Below are 24,224 nucleotides of genomic sequence, written 5' to 3' on the forward strand. Positions count from 1 at the left end.
GTAAGTATGGTTAATCCCACAGGAGCGGGGGGACAAAACCCCCCCCCCCACCAGGATTGTCACCTGGAACGTCAGGGGGCTCAACGGCCCAGTGAAAAGATCCAGAGTCTTCACCCATCTAAGAAACATGGGAGCCGACATAATCTTCCTCCAAGAGATGCACCTGAGAGAGCAGGACCGACTGCGGGTATGAAAGGGCTGGGTGGGGCAGACCTACCATTCCTGCTATGGGACGAAAACCAGGCGGGTGGCAATACTGATCAGCAAGAGGACGATGTTTAAGGCGACGAAGACGGTTATAGACCTAGGGGGGGCGGTACGTCATGGTCAGCGGGGCCCTAGACGGGGCACCGGTAGTATTTGTTACGTGCACGCTCCCAACTGAGACGACACAAAAATTATTAAAAAGGGGCAGATGCACATGGCGGATGCAGTGTTTAATTAAAAAGACCATGGTGGAAATCCCCGACATAGCGACACACCGACTGATCATGGGGAGGGGGGGGAGGGACCTTAACTGTGTACAGGACCCACGGACAGATAGGTCAAACCCCAAAACAAGGAAGACCTCAAACATGGCGAAGGAACTCGGTCTGTTTATGGAGCAGATGGGGGCGGTGGACCCTTGGAGGTTCACCCACCCAGGGGAGAAAGAGTTCTCCTTCTCCCCAGTGCATAACGTACATACCAGGATTGACTTCTTTGTGATGCTTCCAGGGTTGGTCAAAGCGGAATACTCTGCAATTGTAATCTCCGACCATGCTCCACATTACATGGACGTGAGGTTGGAGACGGGCAGGGCCCAACGCCCCACATGGAGGTTGGACACTGCCCTACTAGCCAACACGGCTTTCACCGAAAGGGTATCACAGGCCATAGTGGAGTATACGGAGAACAACCAAAACGTGTAGGTCTCACCCTCCACCCTGCAAAGCGCAAAGAGACAGGGAGGGAAGGATGGCTAGGCAGCAGCTGGTCGACTCCATACTGGAGGTAGGCCGGAAATACTCCAAGGCCCCAACTGTTGAGCTCCTAGCAGAGAGGAAAAGCTACAAAATGGACTTTGACCTTCTCTCCATGAGGAAAACAGTGCAGCAATTCCGCCAGGCATGGGGGACCCTATATGAACATGGAGAAAAAGCCAGCCACCTGCTGGCACATCAGCTGAGACAGCAGGCAGCCACTCGAGAGATTGCGCAAATTAGGGACAACAGAGGCACATTAGAAACAGACCCAGAAAAGGTCAACAAAACCTTTTGAGGTCTTTTACCAAGGGCTGTACTCCTCAGAACCCCCAGCAGGGGAATCGGGGATGAAACAGTTCCTCGATGGACTGGAGATGCCAGTTGCGGGGGATGACAGAAAACGGGGCCTGGGAGCACCACTAGAACTGGGAGAGATCATGTAGAGTATTAGCTTCAAGCAGGCGGGGAAGGCACCGGGACCAGGCGAGTTCCTGGCGGACTTCTAAAAATCATTCGCTACAGCACTGGCCCCGTAGTGCGGGAGATGTTCACAGATTCACTGGCTAGGGGCACACTATCACCTACACTAGCACAGGCCTCAATCTCGCTAATACCTAAGAAAGACAAAGACCCAACGGAATGTGGGTCATACAGACCCATCTCTCTATAAAATGTAGACTCTAAAATATTGGCCAAAATCCTAGTCAAGAGGTTGGAGAATTGCGTTCCAGAGGTGGTCGCAGAGGACCAGACGGGCTTTGTCAAAGGTAGACTGCTAACCTCAAACATCAGGCGCCTGCTGAACGTGATCATGACCCCATCCGGGGAGCGAACACCAGAGGTCGTCTCCCTGGTCGCAGAAAAGGCTTTCGACAGAGTCTAGTGGAAGTACCTTATAGAGGTGCTGGAACAGTTCGGACTTGGATCAGGGTTCACCTCATGGGTGAAGCTCCTGTACAAAGGTCCCACGGCGAGTGTACGGACAAACAACACCAGCTCCCAGTACTTCCAGCTGCACAGGGGCACCAGGCAGGGACGCCCGTTGTCCCCACTGCTGTTTGCCCTAGTGATCGAATCACTAGCGATTGCTCTCAAAACAGCAAAGAACTGGAAGGGGATCTGTAGCCACTTAAAATGGCCAACACCCGATTTAAAATGGCTAACTCCCGATTTAAAATGGCGAACGGCAAAGGCTAATGGGAAAGTCAGCCAACAGGACAAAATCGAGCAGCTGCAGGTTGGCTGTGTATTTACCTCTGGAAAGGCCAGACAAGATCGATACCAGCAACCATCAGCACAACAAAAACACCATCCATCTGCATACTAATGAGCAATCCCCGGGAACGATGAGCAACATTTAGACACACAAAGCAAAACCAGACTCTTTGGCGCCAGCAGAAGCCTACACAAAGGGAGGTGAACAACCACCTCAGGACCGCCCATCGATCAGGGAACCGCTCCAGCATTGGAGAAAATCGAACCAAGCGATTGGGACAAAGTCCAATCACTTGGAACGAGGTACAGAGTCCGCTCCGAAAGGTGGGAAGCCCCTGAGGACTATAAGAATTGAGCCCCAAGTTCAAGGCGCTCTCTCTTCCAGCTCTCTCTTCCACCGCTTGCAGCTCTCTTCACTCGATCTTCACTCTTCAACAGCCGCTCAAAATTGTAAGTCTTACTTCAACGCTCGCTACGAGATAGGTGCTCCTAGCTACCAATCTGTACCAACTTCGAAACCCGCAGGCTCAGAACCCAAACGAAAGGCCATTTGTTTCCCTGACCTGGTGGGCCAGTTCCAAGTTAAGTATAGGCCTGTTAGTTATAAGAAGTAGCTTAGACGTAGAATTTATGCATGAGTAGTGATTACTGTGTATAATAAACGTGCTTTGATTTAAATCTTACTAAGCGGTGTATTGGATTATTGATCATTACTCGGACTTGAACCACGTGGCGGTATCATAAAGGTACCTGGCGACTCAAGAGCCAAGGTGATAAAACAGAGCAATTAAACTAAGGCAAAGTTAGCAACATTATTTGGCGACATCCTGACAGGACCCGATCTAGAAGTGGAAATCCACTCCGGGAGAACCCAAGAATTTGAATTAGAGATCCAATTGGAAAATGAAAACCACAAGTGTTCAAGCAGTTCTGATCAATACTCATAATTCGGAAGTGTGTGTATGCATGTGTAACTAACAGGGCGATAAGGTAAAACTGATAGATTTTTTGTTGCGACAAAACTGTTGGAAGTTTGTATTTCGGAAAGTAGCGAAAGCCGTACCCGTATTTACAGCACCGCCTTAATACCCCTGTCCCAAATTTGAAGAGCAGCATTCGGATTAAAACCCCTGTCCCAAAATTTGAAGAGCAGCATTCGGATAGGAAAGATGGCAATGCAGGCAATGCAGCGCCCAATGAACCCAGAGGAATTTGCGGTCGCAGCGACCAGCAGCAGTAGAGTGGGACAATGTCCCATTTGGGAGGAAGAGATCAGGAAATATCTCAAAGGGAAAGGATGGCCCCTTTGGAATGAATTCTGTGACAACGAGGAATCAGGTCCCGGGAGTATAGGACATACTTGGTGGGAGAACCTCAGCGAGATCCACAAAAAGAGCTCAGCGAAAGCTCGCAAGCCGATGGCAATCTTGTCCTGCTTGGCACAATTGCGAGGCACAGAGGAGGTCGCTAGTACGCTCAGGAAAGAAGTTGAGGGCATACATCGAATGAGTAAGGTCGATGTAAGCGAGGTAGAAAAGGGGAATTCAGAATTGAGGAGGAAGTTGGCGGCAAAAGATGGAGAGGTGGATGATGCCAAAAGGGCTCACCAGTCTTGTCTGGCGCACTTAAGCAGCTTCCAGTCTCAATACGAAAAGGCCTATCAGGACACGCAACGTGCAGTCCTGGTACGAGAAGAAACGGAAAACCAGGTAGAGGCATTACAGAAACAGTGTAGTGACCTCAAGGCAGCATTAAGAGCACTCCATGCTGCCACCACAGAAGTGCCGGAAGCAGATTGCAGAGCTGCAATCGCTGCTTTCTGTTCAGAAAGGTTTCCAGGAAACCTTTGGAGAAAAATTAGATCAGGAAGACGGCCCTGATTGGGAAGAATTGAACGAAACAGCGCAGAGATATGTTCAGGGAACATGTGCGCAGGGAAAGCCACAAAAGAGAAAAGCGCCCCAACCCCCCACACAGAAGATAGTTCAAGCTCCAATGAACCCAGTAACCCCCCACCGTACAGCCATGTCGGACGATGCGGAATTTCTATATTCCACCCCCTTAACAGTGACCCATTTACGGGACGCGTGCGATAAGATCACACCGTTCCTCCCCACCTCAGACCCCCACCATTTCTTTGCCACAGTCAAGCATCAGGCGACTATGTACAGCCTGGATGAGCGAGAGCATGTAAAGCTCACGGTTTTAAGTTTAGACCCTTCAGTAGCCGCAGCCCTTCACGAACCACAGAATGCAGGAGGAGGCACCCTTGCAGAAATGCATACCGCGATCCTGGGTGCGATCGGGTATAACCGGGGTGACCCCGTAGATGGCCTCAACAAATTTAGGCAAAAGAAATCCGAGCACCCCACAGCGTTTGCTGGACGCCTGTGGATCCACTTTGCAGCAGTCTTTGGAGACTTAGACCGTGTCCATTTGTCCCCAGACAACATGGCCAAATGGACCCGCACCCTTATCTCCCATGCCACAGAAACAGGACAGAAAACCTGCATGAGTTATGATCCCTCAGAGGAGGCCCATAACGAGAAGTGGGTAGTGAAAAGATTGTCCAGCCCTTGGGAGCAATCTGTTCAAAGTAAACCCGCAGTTAAGAATACCGAGGAAAAGCAGGCCAGCGCAGATATGCAGGCAGTAAAAACACACCAGAACCCCGCATGGGTGAATGAGGGAAAGAACAGCCCCCCACCCAAGTCACAGGAGTGTTACAACTGCGGACAGTTGGGACACTTCGCAAGAGAGTGCAGTGCCCCAAAAAAGCCACAGAGAGCCCAGCAGACGGGCACTCTGAGTAAGAAAAAGACACAGCCCATTCATAGCGCTAGCGCCCGTTCAGATCAGACGGACTTGACCGGAACGGACTGACGGTGTACGGGCTCCCCCAGTTGGGTCTGCGACACCGTTTGGGATAGGTCCGGACGACCGGTAGCTGCAGCAAAAATTCAGGGATGGTCCATAGAATTTCTATGGGACACAGGAGGGTCCCGCACCACAATAAATTCCTCCACCATGTTCCAAAAAGACACGTGGCCCACTACAGCCACTATCACCCTCAGCGGCTTTACAGGCCACTCACAGCAGGGACACATCACAGCCTCTGTACCCATTCAAATCGGTACCATCACCACCAAGCACCCCGTGGTTTTAGTTGACCTGCCCCACACAGCAGAACACATTTTGGGAATCTATTTCATGAATTCCCATAATCTTTCATTCGATCCAGTCAACCAGTGTCTGGAAGATGGCAAAATCCGCAAGAGCCCCCGCAACGCTCAACATAGGAGAGTACATGAACAAAATTAGCGCCGTAGGCGAATTTTGGTTCAACCCGACCACGCTTAGTACGGACAAGCAGGTTAGGGCAGTTCTGCAAAAGAACAGGGCAGTATTCGCGACCCACAAGCACGACTGCGGACGGATGACTGGCTCCGTACAAATAACAGGACCTGACCCCAGACCCCAAAAACAGTATGGATTTCCCCAAGAGGCAGAGGGAGAAATCTCAAAGGTAATAGAAAGCTTATTAGAGCAGGGCATACTTAGATCAGTAGCCTCCACTAATAATGCCCCGGTTTGGCCAGTGAGAAAACCCGATGGATCATGGCGACTGACCATCGATTACCGGGAACTCAACAAAGTCACCCCCGCAGCAGCCCCCACAGTAGCAACAAGTCCTGAGACCATGCTCAAGCAGGGACTCAATTCCCGATTCTTTACGGTTTTGGATGTCAGTAACGGATTCTGGTCCATTCCATTGGCAAAGGCGTGCCAGTACAAATTTGCCTTCACCTTTAAAGCACAGCAGTACACATGGACATGCCTGCCACAAGGATTCCACAACTCCCCCTCCATTTTCCACCGACAGCTGGCAAATGGTTTAGCCAAATTCTCTCGCCCCGAATGTCTGGTTCAGTATGTAGACGACCTACTACTGCAGACAGACACCAAGGAAGAGCACATTGAGCTTCTGTCCGAACTCCTGGAACTATTACACTCAATTGGTTGTAAAGTCAACCCCAAAAAGGCCCAGATTTTGGAAGAAAAAGTGATATATTTGGGAACAATTATCACACATGGTAAATGCGAGATCGAGCATAAAAGGATTGATTTGATTGCTAAATTGCCCCTTCCCCAGAACGTTTCAGCCCTCCGGTCGTTTTTAGGACTGGTTGGCTACTGCCGAAACCACATTGACGGTTTCGCCAGCAAGGCAGCGCCCCTCTCAGACCTCCTAAAGAAGGGAGCCCCCTGGGAATGGCTTCCGCAGCATACGGATGCTGTGGACTCTTTAAAACAGGCACTCTTAGCAGCCCCCGCACTACAAGTTCCAGACCCGCTTTCCCCTTACGCCATAGAGGTAGCGACCACAGACCGCACCCTTTTGGCCGTGCTCCTCCAGGAACGGCACGACCAGTTAAGGCCCGTAGCTTACGCCTCCAGAATTTTAGATGCGGTGGAGCAGGGATTTTCAGCCTGTGAGAGGCACCTGCTCGCAGTATTCTGGGCAGTGCAGTATTTTTCATATATTACCGGACTGAACCCCATTGCTCACCGAACACACCCCCACCCAACCTTTACTGGACGGACAACTCCAGGACGGTACAGTAAGCCAGATTAGAGCAGCGAGATGGACCCTTCTCTTGCAGGGACGGGACATCACTGTTAAAAGGACAAAGACGCACACCTTTTTAGCCGACAACTTACAGTACCCCGGAACCCCCCCATGAATGTGAAATTATCTCTCCACACCGCAACACAGGCCCCTTTATCGCTAAAACACCCCCCAGACAGATAGGTAGTACAAGCCAGAGCCCTCAGCACACGGACACGTGTGAGCCCATAAAGATCTATGTGGATGGATCTTCCACAGTCTTGGATGGGAAGCGCATAGCAGGTTGTGGTATCTATGTCGAGGACGCGCAGGGATGCGCCCTTGAGGAAATATCGTTAAAACTTCCAGGCCACTTAGGCGCGCAGGCAGCAGTGCTCGCGGCCATCGCGTATATAATGGAACACCCAGATTCCTTCCCCAGCCCAGCAGACATATACTCGGACAGCCTCTATGTCTGCAACAGCCTCACGGAATTTCTGCTCCTGTGGAAAGCAAGAGGATTTGTTTCCGCAGACGGAAAACCCCTCCCCTCAGCCCCATTGCTCTGTCATATTTACAGAGAGCCCAGAACAGGACTTTTGGGATAATCAAAGTCCGTAGTCACCATCGTTCCTCCCACCCCCATGAAATGTGAAAGCCGACCCACTGGCCAAAGGAGGTTCCAGACATGGATATTTTTGGACACCCCCCGAAAGCCCTTCATGATCACTTTCCTAAATAAACCCCACCACCGACCACCGAACCACACTGACGACCCCGATTTTGTCCCCACACAGCTAGACACCAACTATTGGCACCGAGATAACTCGTTCCGACTCGTCCGCAACAACGAGAGCGACCCCACCTCACACCATGCAGCCCTTTCAGCCCTGATACACTCCAGAGTTTGACACCCGGGAGAAGATGATGACCTTGGGTCTGACTCCCAAACCGAGAATCCCTTTGCGACCCTGTTCGCAACCGAGAACTGAGGTGTCCAGTTGATGTTTTAAAAGGAACCGCTTGGGAGAAGTGGTGTCCTTTCTGATGGAACCGGCAGAATGTTTTATGTTGTTTGTATGTTTGTTAAATGTTGTTTGTCAGGCAGGGAAATAAAATAAAACACTAGTTCAGCGGAACTAGCTTGTCTGCAGAGACTGGTTAAGGAACCAGATGTCCGTTCGTAACTGCCCTTCTGGTTCGAAGGTAGAACCACTACGGCAGCCCCACAACGATGACTACATTTCTTGCCCGTTCTTGTTGGTTGCTCAGGCAGTGGAGAAACGGCTTGGGACCCGCCCTGCCTGGGAACCCCCCCTCTGGTCAACTACGCTCGGGTAGGGGAGACACGGCTTTGGTAGCCGTCCTACCCGGCGACTCCATCCAACTCTTACCCGTCGTGGCCCATACACACCACATTTTGGCACTTTTCATTCAAAAAGTTTTGTTTTGCCTTAGGTAACCTTTAGGTTGCCAACCACATGCTATTTACATCCTGAAACATTTGGATGGTAAATTGCACAGTCTGCGAGACGGCTCACACTGGATCATTATTTGGAAGTGTGCCTTGTCCTAAAATTCGATTTTTGAAAAAAAAATGAGGGAGTCACACATAGTGACCAATTATAAAGGGAGTAATTGGCACTAAAGGACAGACACACTATCGTACGAGATATTAAACGAAGATAGTTACAGACACTTTGCTTGTTTCCACAGAACTCCAGAAGCTCCAGGACCGGAGAAGATAAGAAAGAAAAGGAAAGAGAAGAGCCATGAGGACTTCCTTCATATGGATCAGCATCATCTTTATGGACATTTGGTTGCGCGTGAACACGAACCCCATGACTTCAAGCCCCCCAGCCGTTAATGTTTCACTTCCCCGCAGTACCCAGAGCCCAGTCACCAGCGACACCACATCATCTTGGTGTGCCAGGTTTATAACCTGGTGCTCTCTGTCCTATGTAATAGAAACATTACTGGTATTAGCGATACTCTGCTGCATAGTGCAGACTATGCGTCTACGGAACTGGAGAAGGAGAGCCTACCGCGCTCGAACCCCGGTATATAGGATCAGATCCCCGATGTTCGGATACGGCCAGACCCCCAACCCCCGCGATCTATAATAAAGTGCATTCGCTTGCGTTTATTGTAAATAAAGAAATGTAAAGAACTGTTCATGAGCAAATTGTACGATCCTGAGCTTGACTGCCAAGCCAGGAAAACTGTGTATAAACTGCTATGATTTTGTTGTATGGTTGAGGAAGTTAGGATGATGAAATGTTTCAGTGAGTGTAATGTATTAAGAATAGTTAGAGGTTCCCAGTTTATTGTTTTGTAATGCGTGTCCCTGTTTGACATAGCACCCTTAGAATTGTTAGTTAAAATTTTTTTGCATAGCTATGGTCAGTGAAGAGGCCATGAAGGAAGTGCCCCCCCAGGTCAGGGAATGGAAAGCAACATAGTTATGTGATCCTTCACGCTTCGCGTTAGGATCACAAGGAGGGTTGTTGATTTATTTTATTCCTTTTTCTTCTCATGTACTGAATGATCTGTTGAGCTGCTCGCAGAAAAATACTTTTCACTGTACCTCGGTACACGTGACAATAAACAAATCCAATCCAATCCACCCTCCAGACCTGGAACCAGTTATGGCAGCAATTCGGCCTGACCAAAATGTCCGTCAAAGCCCCCCATCTGCAACAACCATAGGTTCACACCAGCGCTCACCGCCGTCACCTTTAAAAGGTGGAGACAGGACGGGGGGACACTGGCAGTCAGAGACCTATACACTGATGGCAGGGTCGCAACACTGGGTGAACTGACCGAGAAATTCCAACTAGCTAACGGCAACAAACTCAAAATACCTGCAGCTTAAAATCTTCCTACGGAAGGAGACGAGGACGTACCCATGACCACCGCGACAGACATTACTAGAGGAATTACTGGACACAAACATTCTAGGTAGAGGAAACTGTAGCGACATGTACGAACAACTGGTAGAGAGGGCTGACACTGTATGGGTCGCGATGAGGAAGAAATGGGAGGAAGACCTGGGGCTCAAAATAGGGTGGGGACTCTGGAGCAAAGCACTACATAGAGTCAACTCCACCTCCATGTGCGCAAGACTCAACCTAAAGCAACTAAAGGTGGTACATGTAGCCCACTTAAGAACCCGAATGAGTAGGTTCTTCCCGGAGGTGGAGGACAGATGTGAATGGTGCCATGGAGGCCCTGCCAATCATGCCCACATATTCTGGTCTTGCCCCAGACTTGCTGGGCACTGGACAGCCTTCTTCGAGGCGATGTCCAAAGTGGTGGGGATGAGGGTCGTGCCATGCCCGAAAGTGGCGGTCTTCGGGACATCACACCAGCCAGATCTCTTCATGGTGAGGAGGGCGGACACCCTTGCCTTTGCCTCCCTGAACGCCCTCCGTAGAATCCTGCTCGGCTGACGATCAGCAGCACCACCCAAAGCTGCAGATTGGCTGTCCGACCTAACAGACAATTGAGAAAATCAAATTTGCCATCTGGGGGTCGGACGATGGCTTCTTCGGAACATGGGAGCCATTCACCCGACTGTTCCGGGACCTGTTTGTGGCCAACGAACAAACAAATAAATAATCAAGTTTTGTTTTGTATCTAACCCCGTGCTGTACCTGTCCTGGGAGTGTTTGATGGGACAGCGCAGAGGGATCTTTACTCTGTATCTAGCCCCGTGCTGTACCTGTCCTGGGAGTGTTTGATGGGGACCGTGCAGAGGGATCTTTACTCTGTATCTAGCCCCGTGCTGTACCTGTCCTGGGAGTGTTTGATGGGACAGCGCAGAGGGATCTTTACTCTGTATCTAGCCCCGTGCTGTACCTGTCCTGGGAGTGTTTGATGGGGACCGTGCAGAGGGATCTTTACTCTGTATCTAGCCCCGTGCTGTACCTGTCCTGGGAGTGTTTGATGGGACAGCGCAGAGGGATCTTTACTCTGTATCTAACCCCGTGCTGTACCTGTCCTGGGAGTGTTTGATGGGACAGTGCAGAGGGAGCTTTACTCTGTATCTAACCCCGTGCTGTACCTGTCCTGGGAGTGTTTGATGGGACAGTGCAGAGGGATCTTTACTCTGTATCTAACCCCGTGCTGTACCTGTCCTGGGAGTGTTTGATGGGACAGTGTAGAGGGATCTTTACTCTGTATCTAGCCCCGTGCTGTACCTGTCCTGGGAGTGTTTGATGGGACAGTGTAGAGGGATCTTTACTCTGTATCTAACCCCGTGCTGTACCTGTCCTGGGAGTGTTTGATGGGACAGTGTAGAGGGATCTTTACTCTGTACCTAGCCCCGTGCTGTACCTGTCCTGGGAGTGTTTGATGGGACAGTGCAGATGGAGCTTTACTCTGTATCTAACCCCGTGCTGTACCTGTCCTGGGAGTGTTTGATGGGACAGTGCAGAGGGATCTTTACTCTGTATCTAACCCCGTGCTGTACCTGTCCTGGGAGTGTTTGATGGGACAGTGTAGAGGGATCTTTACTCTGTATCTAGCCCCGTGCTGTACCTGTCCTGGGAGTGTTTGATGGGACAGTGCAGAGGGAGCTTTACTCTGTATCTAACCCCGTGCTGTACCTGTCCTGGGAGTGTTTGATGGGACAGTGTAGAGGGATCTTTACTCTGTATCTAACCCCGTGCTGTACCTGTCCTGGGAGTGTTTGATGGGGACAGTGCAGAGGGAGCTTTACTCTGTATCTAACCCCGTGCTGTACCTGTCCTGGGAGTGTTTGATGGGAGAGTGTAGAGGGAGGTTTACCCTGTATCTAACCCCGTGCTGTACCTGTCCTGGGAGTGTTTGATGGGGACAGTGTAGAGGGAGGTTTACCCTGTATCTAACCCCGTGCTGTACCTGTCCTGGGAGTGTTTGATGGGGACAGTGCAGAGGGAGCTTTACTCTGTATCTAACCCCGTGCTGTACCTGTCCTGGGAGTGTTTGATGGGGACAGTGCGGAGGGAGCTTTACTCTGTATCTAACCCCGTGCTGTACCTGTCCTGAGAGTGTTTGATGGGGACAGTGTGGAGGGAGCTTTACTCTGTATCTAACCCCGTGCTGTACCTGTCCTGGGAGTGTTTGATGGGAGAGTGTAGAGGGAGCTTTACTCTGTATCTAACCCCGTGCTGTACCTGTCCTGGGAGTGTTTGATGGGGACAGTGCAGAGGGAGCTTTACTCTGTATCTAACCCCGTGCTGTACCTGTCCTGGGAGTGTTTGATGGGAGAGTGTAGAGGGAGGTTTACCCTGTATCTAACCCCGTGCTGTACCTGTCCTGGGAGTGTTTGATGGGGACAGTGTAGAGGGAGGTTTACCCTGTATCTAACCCCGTGCTGTACCTGTCCTGGGAGTGTTTGATGGGGACAGTGCAGAGGGAGCTTTACTCCGTATCTAACCCCATGCTGTACCTGTCCTGGGAGTGTTTGATGGGGACAGTGTAGAGGGAGCTTTACCCTGTATCTAACCCCGTGCTGTACCTGTCCTGGGAGTGTTTGATGGGACAGTGTAGAGGGAGCGTTACTCTGTATCTAACCCTGTGCTGCACCTGTTCTGGGAGTGTTTGATGGGACAGTGTAGAGGGAGCTTTACTCTGTATCTAACCCCATGCTGTACCTGTCCTGGGAGTGTTTGATGGGACAGTGTAGAGGGAGCGTTACTCTGTATCTAACCCTGTGCTGTACCTGTCCTGGGAGTGTTTGATGGGACAGTGTAGAGGGAGCTTTACTCTGTATCTAACCCCGCGCAGTACCTGCTCTGGGAGTGTTTGATGGGACAGTGTAGAGGGAGCGTTACTCTGTATCTAACCCCGTGCTGTACCTGTCCTGGGAGTGTTTGATGGGACAGTGTAGAGGGAGTGTTACTCTGTATCTAACCCTGTGCTGCACCTGTTCTGGGAGTGTTTGATGGGACAGTGTAGAGGGAGCTTTACTCTGTATCTAACCCCATGCTGTACCTGTCCTGGGAGTGTTTGATGGGACAGTGTAGAGGGAGCGTTACTCTGTATCTAACCCTGTGCTGCACCTGTTCTGGGAGTGTTTGATGGGACAGTGTAGAGGGAGCTTTACTCTGTATCTAACCCCATGCTGTACCTGTCCTGGGAGTGTTTGATGGGACAGTGTAGAGGGAGCGTTACTCTGTATCTAACCCCGTGCTGTACCTGTCCTGGGAGTGTTTGATGGGACAGTGTAGAGGGAGCTTTACTCTGTATCTAACCCCATGCTGTACCTGTCCTGGGAGTGTTTGACGGGACAGTGTAGAGGGAGCTTTACTCTGTATCTAACCCCGTGCTGTACCTGTCCTGGGAGTGTTTGATGGGACAGTGTAGAGGGAGCGTTACTCTGTATCTAACCCTGTGCTGCACCTGTTCTGGGAGTGTTTGATGGGACAGTGTAGAGGGAGCTTTACTCTGTATCTAACCCCATGCTGTACCTGTCCTGGGAGTGTTTGATGGGACAGTGTAGAGGGAGCGTTACTCTGTATCTAACCCCGTGCTGTACCTGTCCTGGGAGTGTTTGATGGGGACAGTGTAGAGGGATCTTTACTCTGTATCTAACCCCGTGCTGTACCTGTCCTGGGAAAGTTTGATGGGACAGTGTAGCAGGAGCTTTACTCTGTATCCAACCCCGTGCTGTACCTGTCCTGGGAGTGTTTGATGGGGACAGTGTAGAGGGAGCTTTACTCTGTATCTAACCCCGTGCTGTACCTGTCCTGGGAGTGTTTGATGGGGACAGTGTAGAGGGGACGTTACACTGTATCTAGCCCCGTGCTGTACCTGTCCTGGGAGTGTTTGATGGGAGAGTGTAGCGGGAGCGTTACTCTGTATCTAGCCCCGTGCTGTACCTGTCCTGGGAGTGTTTGATGGGGACAGTGTAGAGGGAGCTTTACTCTGTATCTAACCCCGTGCTGTACCTGTCCTGGGAGTGTTTGATGGGGACAGTGTAGCGGGAGCGTTACTCTGTATCTAGCCCCGTGCTGTACCTGTCCTGGGAGTGTTTGATGGGGACAGTGTGGAGGGAGCTTTATTCTGTATCTAACCCCGTGCTGTACCTGTCCTGGGAGTGTTTGATGGGGACAGTGTAGAGGGAGCTTTACTCTGTATCAAACCCGTGCTGTACCTGTCCTGGGAGTGTTTGATGGGGACAGTGTAGAGGGAGCTTTACTCCGTATCTAACCCCATGCTGTCTCTGTCCTGGGAATGTTTGATGGGAAAATTGTAGAGGGAGATTTACTCTGTATCTAACCCCATGCTGTACCTGTCCTGGGAGTGTTTGATGGGAAAGTGTAGAGGGAGCTTTACTCTGTATCTAACCCTGAGCTGTACCTGTGCTGGGAGTGTTTGATGGGGACAGTGTAGAGGGAGCTTTACTCTGTATGTAACCCCATGCTGTCTCTGTCCTGAGAGTGTTTGATGGGGACAGTGTAGAGGGAGCTTTATTCTGTATCTAACCCTGTGCTGTACCTGTCCTGGGAGTGTTTGATGGGGACAGTGTAGAGGGAGCTTTGCTCTGTATCTAACCCCTTGCTGTACCTGTCCTGGGAGTGTTTGATGGGACAGTGCAGAGGGAGCTTTAATCTGCGTTCAGGTACCAGCTTTTGGAAGTCCACGCCAACCTTTTGAGAAGGATGTACAAGATCGTTTGGATGTTTCGAAAACTTTCCTGTTTTCCAGGCCCATATTTATTATCCCACAAGCATTAGTGTGACAAAAGCACAGTTATAGTCATTCTGACATTGTGGTTTGTGGGATCTTGCCCTGCTCCGATATGCCTACTTCTTTCCTACAATACTATGGGCAATTACACTTCAACAAAGAACTTGGATGTGTTAGGAAAACAAAGGCAGTCTTAAGGCAGTTGTGTGTGTGGGTAAACGTTCAAAATAAGGGGCGGGATTCTCCGTCGGTTGACGCCGAGAATTGGTTTTGATGCTGGAATCGTGGCAGACGCCGTGTTCACGCCAAATCGCAATTCTCCAGCGCCTCGACAGCGATGTCAATGCGTTCCACTCCGCACGAACAGTAAGCACCGCTTGCGCACCATTAGCGGATCTGACCCGGTATTCTCCGGGGCCTCTGTGATTCTCCACCTCCTCTGGGATGAGGGCGGGCCATGGGACTGGGATGATGTTCAGGCACAGACCGCCATTGCCGCAGCCTGAAAGGCAGACATCTTGCTGCGCACCCCACTGATCACCCACCTTGGCCCCTAGTTCTGCAGAGTGCCACCGGCCGTATCTGTGCCCCCAACCCACCAGCCTCACACTGCACCCTTTGCCATCACGCCACCACCCGGTGGAGCATCACACGGTCCGCCCAAGATCAACACTGACAGTCGCCCCTAAAGGGGGGAGTCAGACAGTGGCCGTGAAACGTACCATTGGCATAGGCAGCGGCAGCTGACAGTACCCCTGGCAGCAGATATGGGTGCCAGCCCCCATGGTGCTGGGCACCAACGGGGCCAGGGGTTCAGAGATGGGGGAGGGGGTGGACATGCAGGGCAGAGTCCGCAGTGCCAACTGGGGCCACTGTAGCCCCTTAGACCTGGTTGAGCACGGGGGTACGCACCATGCTGACATTTCGGCCTTTCACCCTCTGTAGACAATGAATATTGGATACAGCCAGCAAAGGTGACCTTCCTGCTGGACGCCGCAGCCCTGGGGGACGCCCTGTAGTTGTACGAGCTGGAGCTGCTCGAGGAGGAGATAACTGCAGCAACGGAGCCTGCCCCAGAGGAACAGAAGGCAGTCGGTGAGGATGGAGAGCCGGCTGCCCAAGAGGCCAAGGAGGAGGAGGTGCAATGGAGACGTTGCATGAGGCCTCGTGTGTACAGGCATCGCCTGTCATTCGAGGACCTGTTGGACCGGGTATGCCGTTGAAGACTCCGGCTGAGCAGGGAGACAGGGCGACACATCTGCTGGTCATGGCGCACCTGGCACCGTGGGGGAATGGGGGAGGACACCCGCTCCCAGTGGCCATGAAGGCGACGGTCTCCCTGAATCTCTATGTCGCGGGGTCCTTCCAGGCGGCGATTAGGGACCTGTTCGGAATCTCGCAGACCTCGGTGCACAGGTGCATCCATGTCTTCACAGAAGCCCTATGTGCCCAGTCGGCACAATACGTCCATTTCAATGTGGACCGGACCCACCAGGATGCCCGGGCAGCAGGATTCACCGCCATCACTGAAATGCTCCAGGTCCAGGGGGTGATCGACGGGATGCATGTCCCCCTATGAGCACCTGCAGATAACAGGCCGCTCTACACAAACCAAAAGGGGTTACATTCAATGAACGTCCAACTGGTGTGTGACCATCAGCTGGGCATCCTACATGTCTGCCCCCAGGCAATGTGCATAATGCCTTCATCCTGGCACACTCCACGGTTACTGGCCTCTTCGTGATGCACCCCCCCCCCCCCCCCCCCCCGACTGGTGAGGGCTAGCTCCTGGGCAACGGGTTATCCGCTGCGGTCGTGGCTGATGACACCGACCCAGAGACCCGCTACAACTACGGCCATGCCGCGACCAGAGGCATGAACGAGCGGTGCTTCGGCCTCCTGAAGATGTGGTTCAGGTGCCGGGGCCGCTCGGAGGGACCCTACCGTATAGCGCTCAGAGGGCGCTCGCATCGTGGTGGTCTGCTGCGTACTCTACACCATCGCACAGCAGAGGGGCGACGTGCTGGAGGAAGAGGCGGAAGAGGGCATGGATGGGCAGGACATGGGGCACGGAGGGCTGCGTAATGTGCGCGCCAGGGCCAATACGCACAGGACACTCTGATTGCATCCAGGTTCACCGAATAGTGGTGGTGGTGGGGGAACTGGCCAGGGACACCCCCCCCCACCCAGCCATTCCCCCCTGCCTGCAACCACCTCCATGATTCCTACCTGCCTCACTACGGGGTGCGGACCCTGGGTTGGTAGTAACAGTGGATCTGGTCCAAGGGATGGAGGATGATGTCAGCCCGCTCTGCGATGAGCTCTGCTGCCCCGCATCGTTTGCTGACGTCTGACTCCTGTCTACAGTTGCACTTTCCACCTGGGTGATCCCTGCCTGCGAGCTGGCCATTCCATCACACTCCCATCGATTCCCTGGGGTGATTGAGGTGGAGATGGGGAGGGCGGGGGAATGGGGGGTGGAACGCCGGAGCGGTGAGCACTAGCTGAACTGCGGTCCCTGAGCCAAGCCCACCCCCAGCCCATCCCTCACACCCTGCTGACAGAGCACCGAGACACGTTGTAACATTCTGCACCGGTGTTTAATGTGAAAACATATATACAGATACGTGCCCTAGCCCCTATCGCTAAACTGTGCCCTGCACCCGTGCCAACTTAACTGGTATCTAACTTTCTGGCCTTACGGCCCTAACTCTATGTCTAGGTGGTTCCCCAAATGGTACATCAGGAGTGGAGGTGGCCTGCTGTGACCTGCCCTGACCTGGGTCCCCATTGGCGGCGCCTTCTGGGTTAACAGGACCTGGATGGGCCCGGCCGCTGCTCGGGTGTCCCAGGTGGCATGGTACTGCCCTGTTCTGCCCACTGCGCTGCTGATGTGATGCGCCAGGGACAGGAGGGGAGACGTCTGAGGTGCTGCGGGAGTCACTGCGACGGACCATATCACCTCCTCCTCCCTCCGGATGCCCGATGGCCTCCAGGCTACTCCATGGGAGGGAGTTGCAAGCGGAGCCATCCCCTGAGGCTCCCCTACCACCTGATGGCTCTGTCCTGGGTCTCGTTCACTGCCTGCACAGAATGCCCCAGGCCTTGGACATGCTGATCCATAGCCAAAACCCTCACTCCAAGGCCTCCACCGCGGACGCTACCCGTACGATGTTGGCCTGGGTGGTACGCATGGCCAGCACCACTTCCTCCTCCTGCATGTGGTTGGACTCCTCCAACTGCACCTGTAGGTGCTGGACGTTCGCCGACAACCCCTCATGTAGTCCCTGGCTCTGCGACTGCATCTCCGCAATCGATGGGACTGCCTGTTCCAGAAGCCTGCGGAGTCACGGTCTGGGCAGTCTGGTAACATAGTGGTTAGCACAATTGCTTCACAGCTCCAGGGTCCCAGGTTCAATTCCCGGCTTGGGTCACTGTCTGTGCGGAGTCTGCACGTCCTCACCGTGTGTGCGTGGGTTTCCTCCGGGTGCTCCGGTTTCCTCCCACAATCCAAAGATGTGCAGGTTAGGTGGATTGGCCGTGATAAATTGCCCTTAGTGTCCAAAATTGCCCTTAGTGTTGGGTGGGGTTACTGGGTTATGGGGATAGGGTGGAGGTGTTGACCTTGGGTAGGGTGCTCTTTCCAAGAGCCGGTGCAGACTCGATGGGCTGAATGGCCTCCTTCTGCACTGTAAAAAAAATTCTATGAAGCCGAAAACCTATCTGGACGGCAGCTAGACCCTGAGGTGAGCCTGCCGTCTGACCGCCCACCCCTCACTACCTCCACCTGCTGTACAGGATCATGTATGTGATGCACACCAGAGAGTGTCCCAGGAGCCTCTTCACTAAAGTGCCCCATCGAGGTGAGTGTCTGGGATGGTGGAGGGTGTTGGAGACAGATGTTGGAGACTGTGACGAGGAATTTGTGTCATCACCAGACCCGAGCTCCGGGGTGTCCTTGGTTTTGAGCCGATGGCTCCCGTCCATGCCGGTGTCATCGTTGCTGGTCAGCATCTGGGGTTCTTGCTGTGGCTGGGGTCGGGGGACACCAGAAGAACCCTCCCCATCACCAGCAGCTCCTGCAAGGCACAATGCAAGGTGCATGATTAGACCGTGGGCCAGAGGCGTGTTGGGGGGGTGTTTCAGAGGGGAGAGGAGGGGTGGCGGTGCAAGTGCAGCGGGGGGGGGGGGGGGGGGGGGGGGATGGTGTGGGGTTGGGGGTGATGTGGATGTGAGGGTGGGTGTGAGTGTGGTGGTGGGTGTGAAGGTGGTAAGGGGGGTGGTGGGGACGGTGTGGGAGTGAGGGTGGTGTGGGGATGAGGGCGTTGTGGGGGTGGCGTTGGGGGTGACACACGTGGCACAGGGAACTGCAACTCAGCGGGATCTTACATCCTCACCCGATGTCGACATCCATCCTGGCGACTGCCCTTTCCTCAGGCCCGCCGTTCAGGGGTGAGGGGCCGCAGGTCCGGCGGTTATGGACGGCCTTCTCCTTGGGGGAGGTGGGGGGGGGGGGCAGAAAAAACAGTGTTAGACAGTCCAACGCATGCAGCCCAGGGAGTGTGTAGCTGGTGGCTTCAGTGACCAGGGCACCCGGCCATGGTAGCAGTATGGGTGCTGGCATGTGGTCCAGGTTTGGGGGGGGTTTATACAGGTGTGTGGGCCGGGGGTTAGTGCCAGGGACACAGTGCTGCCTACTCACCCTGGCCGCGCTGAAGAGGTCGTGCAGTTTTTCATGGCACTGCTGGCCGGTCCGGATGGTGTTGCCCCTGGCGCTGAACGCCTCTGCCATCTGCGCCCAGACTCGGCAAACTGCAGCAGCGGGCAGCCTCCTTCCCGTGCCGGGTACAGGGTCACCCGCCTATTCTCCACGGCGTTCAGCAGGGTCTCGTGGTCGGCGTCCATGGAATGCAGTGCCGGTCTCCTCGCTGCCATCTTGTTGGCTGGGATAGTGTGTGTGGAGAGGGCAGTGTGTATATGCAGCTGCAGCTTGTCAGTTTCCTGAGTGTCAATTGCGAATCCGGCGAAACCGTCACTGTTTCCCATTGGAATCGATTGTGTTTCATGTGGTGCCGTTACTACCCCCTTAATGGTCATGGAATCGGTGAGGTGTGGTGCCAGTTTTGCTTTCGTAGAAGTCCGCGAATCCTGCCCCGGTGTCAACACTCAGGGACGGAGGTTTCCACGGAAGATATAGGGCGCGATTTGGACCCTGTTGCGTTCTCTATTTTGCTTTACCTGGATGGCTCGGATGCGTAGTGTTGAATAAAGAACATAAAGCTTTGTTAACGAACAAAACTATACATTTATTACACGACTAACTAAGATTCATTCACATTCCTAAAGTAGAAGGATTGTCTATTAAACTATGCTATCTCTTACTGCCGACTTCTCAAGTACAACTGCTCCTAGGCCTGGCACTCTTCCAACTCTCTCCTAACTCCCAACTCCCAGAATCCCCAAAGTCACATGATATATATGACTGTTTGTGGTTCCCTCTAATGGTAACAGCATTATCATTAACTTGTTAACTCTTTACATCCCAGTCATTATACATATCATTACATCCCCCTTTTTTTCAAAGATGTTTGGAGATTTGGACAAACATATATCAGCATCATTGTCTGTTCATTACAAGCAATTGAGTGCTAGTTAACAATTTTTATTTAAACTGTTTTTTGAAACTTTTTACAGTCCACAAATGTAAGTATGCACTCAGTCTTCACTGTGGTAGTGTGTTACAGTACCAACAAGTCATCAGCCCAAACCATCAAATGTCCGAATGGTTGAACCATGTTCGTTATCTGACGTGGTCTCTTTCTGTGCTTGTGATGTTGCTTTTGTGTTTCCTTTGCCTTCAAAACCTGTTTGGTATCTGGTTTTTCAGCAAGAACCACCACTTCCAGACCATTGTAATGTTGTTGTTTCTTTCCAAACAATATCCTGTTCTTCCTGACATCGGTGCCATTATGCGTGAACTTGGTATTGTCAACACACGCATCGGTTTGTTCCACCTTGAATGGTAGTGTGTTACACACACTCTGCTGCAGCCCCTTGTCTGGTTGTCATCTGGATTGCTTACCATCTTGTACGGTTTGTGAAGCATGACTGCAAGTTTCAACACTTTGACATCATTCAGGTGCCATAAATTGTCATTGAATTGTCCTTTGGTATCACAGTCGTACCTCTGAGTATATAACTATTGGTGCACTCAGGGTCAGTTCCTTTTCGCTTGGTTGATTCAATGTTAACTTGTTTACCATCCGTGTCCTTAGGATTATCTGATGTCTCGTCAGGCTTTGTGATATCAGTTCCTGTTGGATGATCTGATGTATCTGTGCTTCTCTTCAGGAATCAACTTCTCCAAGATGTCATTTTCCTGTCGGCTGTTCACAATTGATGTGCCCTCAATTGATCTGATCAGTGTTGCACTCTGATTGTCAGCCTCTGTACAGTCCAGCTGAGATCTGTCAGTCTCGCCGTGGTCCTGCACAGCTTGTACTCTACTGGTGATCACTTTGTCACTCGTCGCAAATACTGTGGATAGACTTCATAGCCGCCTTTTTGTTGCTCATTATTTGCTTCTTCACTGTTGTCCTTGCTGGCAAATACAGTGGATAGACTTTCATAGTCTTTTTGTTGCTAGGCAAATACATGTGATAGACCTTCATAGTCTCCTTCTTCTGGCTCAGCAAATAAATTAGAGATACCTTCATAGTCTTCTTCTTCTTGTTCATTTGTCAGATTACTGCCATCAGATGTCACAACATTCTGCCATTCCATCAATGTATTGGATTAATCTACCTTTATTACAGTGGTATTTAGATTTTCAATCGTGTGACTAGTGGAATGATCAGTTAAGCCGCATATTTCAGCCATATCTGCGTCATATTCTTCAATGTATGAGTTATCTTCTGTATTCTCATATTGGTTAATATTGTCATCTTCTTTCACTGCTCTCTTTCTGGGGTCTTTCAGTGCCCTTCCAGTGGGGTCTTTCACTGCCCTCCTTCTGGGGTCTTTCATGTTGTAAACTGCTGCTTCAATGGTGCTGCAAAAGTTTTCTTTTTCAGCTGTTCTTTTAAGTTTCGTCCCTGCGCTGCATTGATTTAGGTTTTTGCACTTCAAACACATTCTTCCGATTGCCAGGCATATTTTTCTTAAGTGGACGTGGCCACAACAGCTGCACGTTTGTGGTGTCCTGCGCAAACTTCCATTGTGCATGCGTAAATCGATCGTTGGCTGGAGTGCGCTCTTTTTTACAAGTGCGCTTGCGCAACATTGTGCGCACGCGCAGAATGGTCAAATTCCGGATCGCGTCGTTTTTCAAAGTGCGCATGAGCAAATTGGTCCCGCACATGTGCAGAACGTTCACTATCCGAATTGCATTTTTTTTCTTTAACTGCGCATGTCCGAAATGCCCAACTTCCCAAAGCGGGCTTTTATTCATGTGCACTTGCGCAAACTGGCCTTTATTTCCAGCGCGCTTAATTTCTACCTGCACCACCGCTTCAACAGCATCGACCACGTTGAGTATTTTCGCGCCACCTTCTCGCACTAACGTTTTGGATCTTCTATTTTTAGTTGCTTTACTCGCACGGGATGTTTTAATAGAATCTTCCAGCCTTGTTGATTTGCAGTCGTTTACTCAGCTTTTCATTTCTTTTAAGCTCGCAACAGCTATCAAATTTTTCAAAGATCACATCAAACTTATTTTTTTCAACTTCATTCTCAAAGTGGAATGAGTTATAGAATTTACAGTGCTGAAGGAGGCCATTCGGCCCATCGAGTCTGCACCAGCCCCATAACCCAGTAACCCCACCCAACACTAAGGGCAATTTGGGACACGAAGGGCAATTTAGTATGGCCAATCCACCTAACCACATCTTTGGACTGTGGGAGGAAACTAGAGCACCCGGAGGAAACCCACGCACACACGGGGAGAACGTGCAGACTCCGCACAGACAGTGACCCAAGCCAGGAATCGAATCTGGGACCCTGGAGCTGTGAATCAATTGTGCTAACCACCATGCTACTGTGCTGCCGTACAATTCTATAACCTGCGGTCCAGCCAAAATGAGTAACAGCACAATCTTTCGCTTCTCACTGACTGCTTGGAGGTTTGAGGTTGAGAGGTAGCGTTCAAAGTCTTGTTTGAAAATTCTCCAGTTCACATATACATTACCCGATGTCCTGAATAACTTTGGAGTCTCCATGAAGCTTCTACTGGGTATTTCTTTCTGTGATGCTTCTGTTCATTGCTCTTGGAGTCTGATTGTTGCTAATGGAACCTGGATGAGATTTTTCTCCGCAATTTTCTTTTCAAGCGGAGATTCTTTCTTTCTCCCTAAACCTGACTATTCTACTCTAAGACCACTTCTGGTACCATGTTGTGTTCTCTATTTTGCTTTACCTTGATGGCTCAGATGCATAGTGTTGAATAAAAAACACAAAGCTTTGTTAACAAACAAAACTATAAATTTATTACACTACTAAGATTTGTTCACATTCCTAAAGTAGAAGGTTTCTATATTAAACTATGCTCTCTCTAACTGAAGACTTCTCAAGTACAAATGCTCCTAGGCCTGGCACTCTTCCAGCTGCCTTCTAACTCCTGACTCCCAGAATCCCCAAAGTCACATGATATATATATGATGGTTCTGTAGTTCCCTCTCGTAGTAACAGCATTTCATTAACTTGTTAACTCTTTACATCCCAGTCAATATACACATCATTACAGACTCAAGTTGAGGTACCCTGAATGGTGCGTTTAGTGGGATGTTTCTCAACAACTGCAGCCCTGGGAAAAACCCCGTTATCCAACGGCATTTTGCCGTTTCTTTTGGCCTTGGCGAGTTTCTCTCCACCGAGACCACACTTAAAGAGGATTGGCTCTTCGCAGGTGGGGCACCAATTTGTTCAGCAGCCCCTATCTTACCCCTAGTTCCTTTCAGACCCCCTCCCCTGTTTTTGTGACCCTCTCACACCCTGCCCAACCTTGTGGAGGCCTCCACGAACCCCCTCATCCCCCTCTTCTTGGCAAGATCTCCCATTTGTGTGAACAGTACTAAATGGCGTCCTGGCTGTAATCTGGGTATTTAAATGATAATTAGTGGTCCGGTGACTCAGTTCCTCCATGTTTGATTTTTTAAATTGTAACAGTTACAGTCTTTTGAGCCAGACTTCCATTCTGGGATCTTCCCGTCCAGTTATAACATTGATGTGGAGATGCCGGCGTTGGACTGGGGTGGGCACAGTAAGAAGTCTTACAACACCAGGTTAAAGTCCAACGGGTTTGTTTCGAATCACTAGTTTTCGGAGCACTGCTCCTTCCTCGGGTGATTGAAGAGGTGGGTTCCAGAAACATATATATCGACAAAGTCAAAGATACAAGATGATACTTTGAATGCGAGTCTTTGCAGGTAATTAAGTCTTTACACGTCCAGACATAGCAACTGGAGAGAGGGATAATCACAGGTTAAAGAGGTGTGAATTGTCTCAAGCCAGGACAGTTGGCAGGATTTCGCAAGCCCAGGCCAGATGGTGGGGGGGGGCAAATGTAATACGACATGAATCAAAGGTCCCGGTTCAGGCCGTACTCATGTGTGCGGAACTTGGCTATAAGCTTCTGCGTAGTTAAGTTCCTATCTGTTGGGTACAAAAATATTGACATTGGCAGACAAGGAGGTTATAAGACCGCATGTGGTGGTTGGCGATGGCCTGTCATGTGATCAAATTATCAGGGTCGCAACCAATCT

The 24,224-nt window shown here is 51.2% G+C and overlaps 1 protein-coding gene across 1 annotated transcript in view; it reads left to right on the forward strand.

Annotated features, from left to right (window-relative positions):
* LOC140427338 (regulator of G-protein signaling protein-like) overlaps nt 1–24,224 on the forward strand; it is a 194,056-nt gene that overhangs the window by 45,482 nt on the left and 124,350 nt on the right. The gene's annotated exons all lie outside the window — the stretch shown is intronic.

The sequence above is a fragment of the Scyliorhinus torazame genome, chromosome 7 (assembly GCF_047496885.1).
Source record: "Scyliorhinus torazame isolate Kashiwa2021f chromosome 7, sScyTor2.1, whole genome shotgun sequence".
NCBI lineage: Eukaryota > Metazoa > Chordata > Chondrichthyes > Carcharhiniformes > Scyliorhinidae > Scyliorhinus > Scyliorhinus torazame.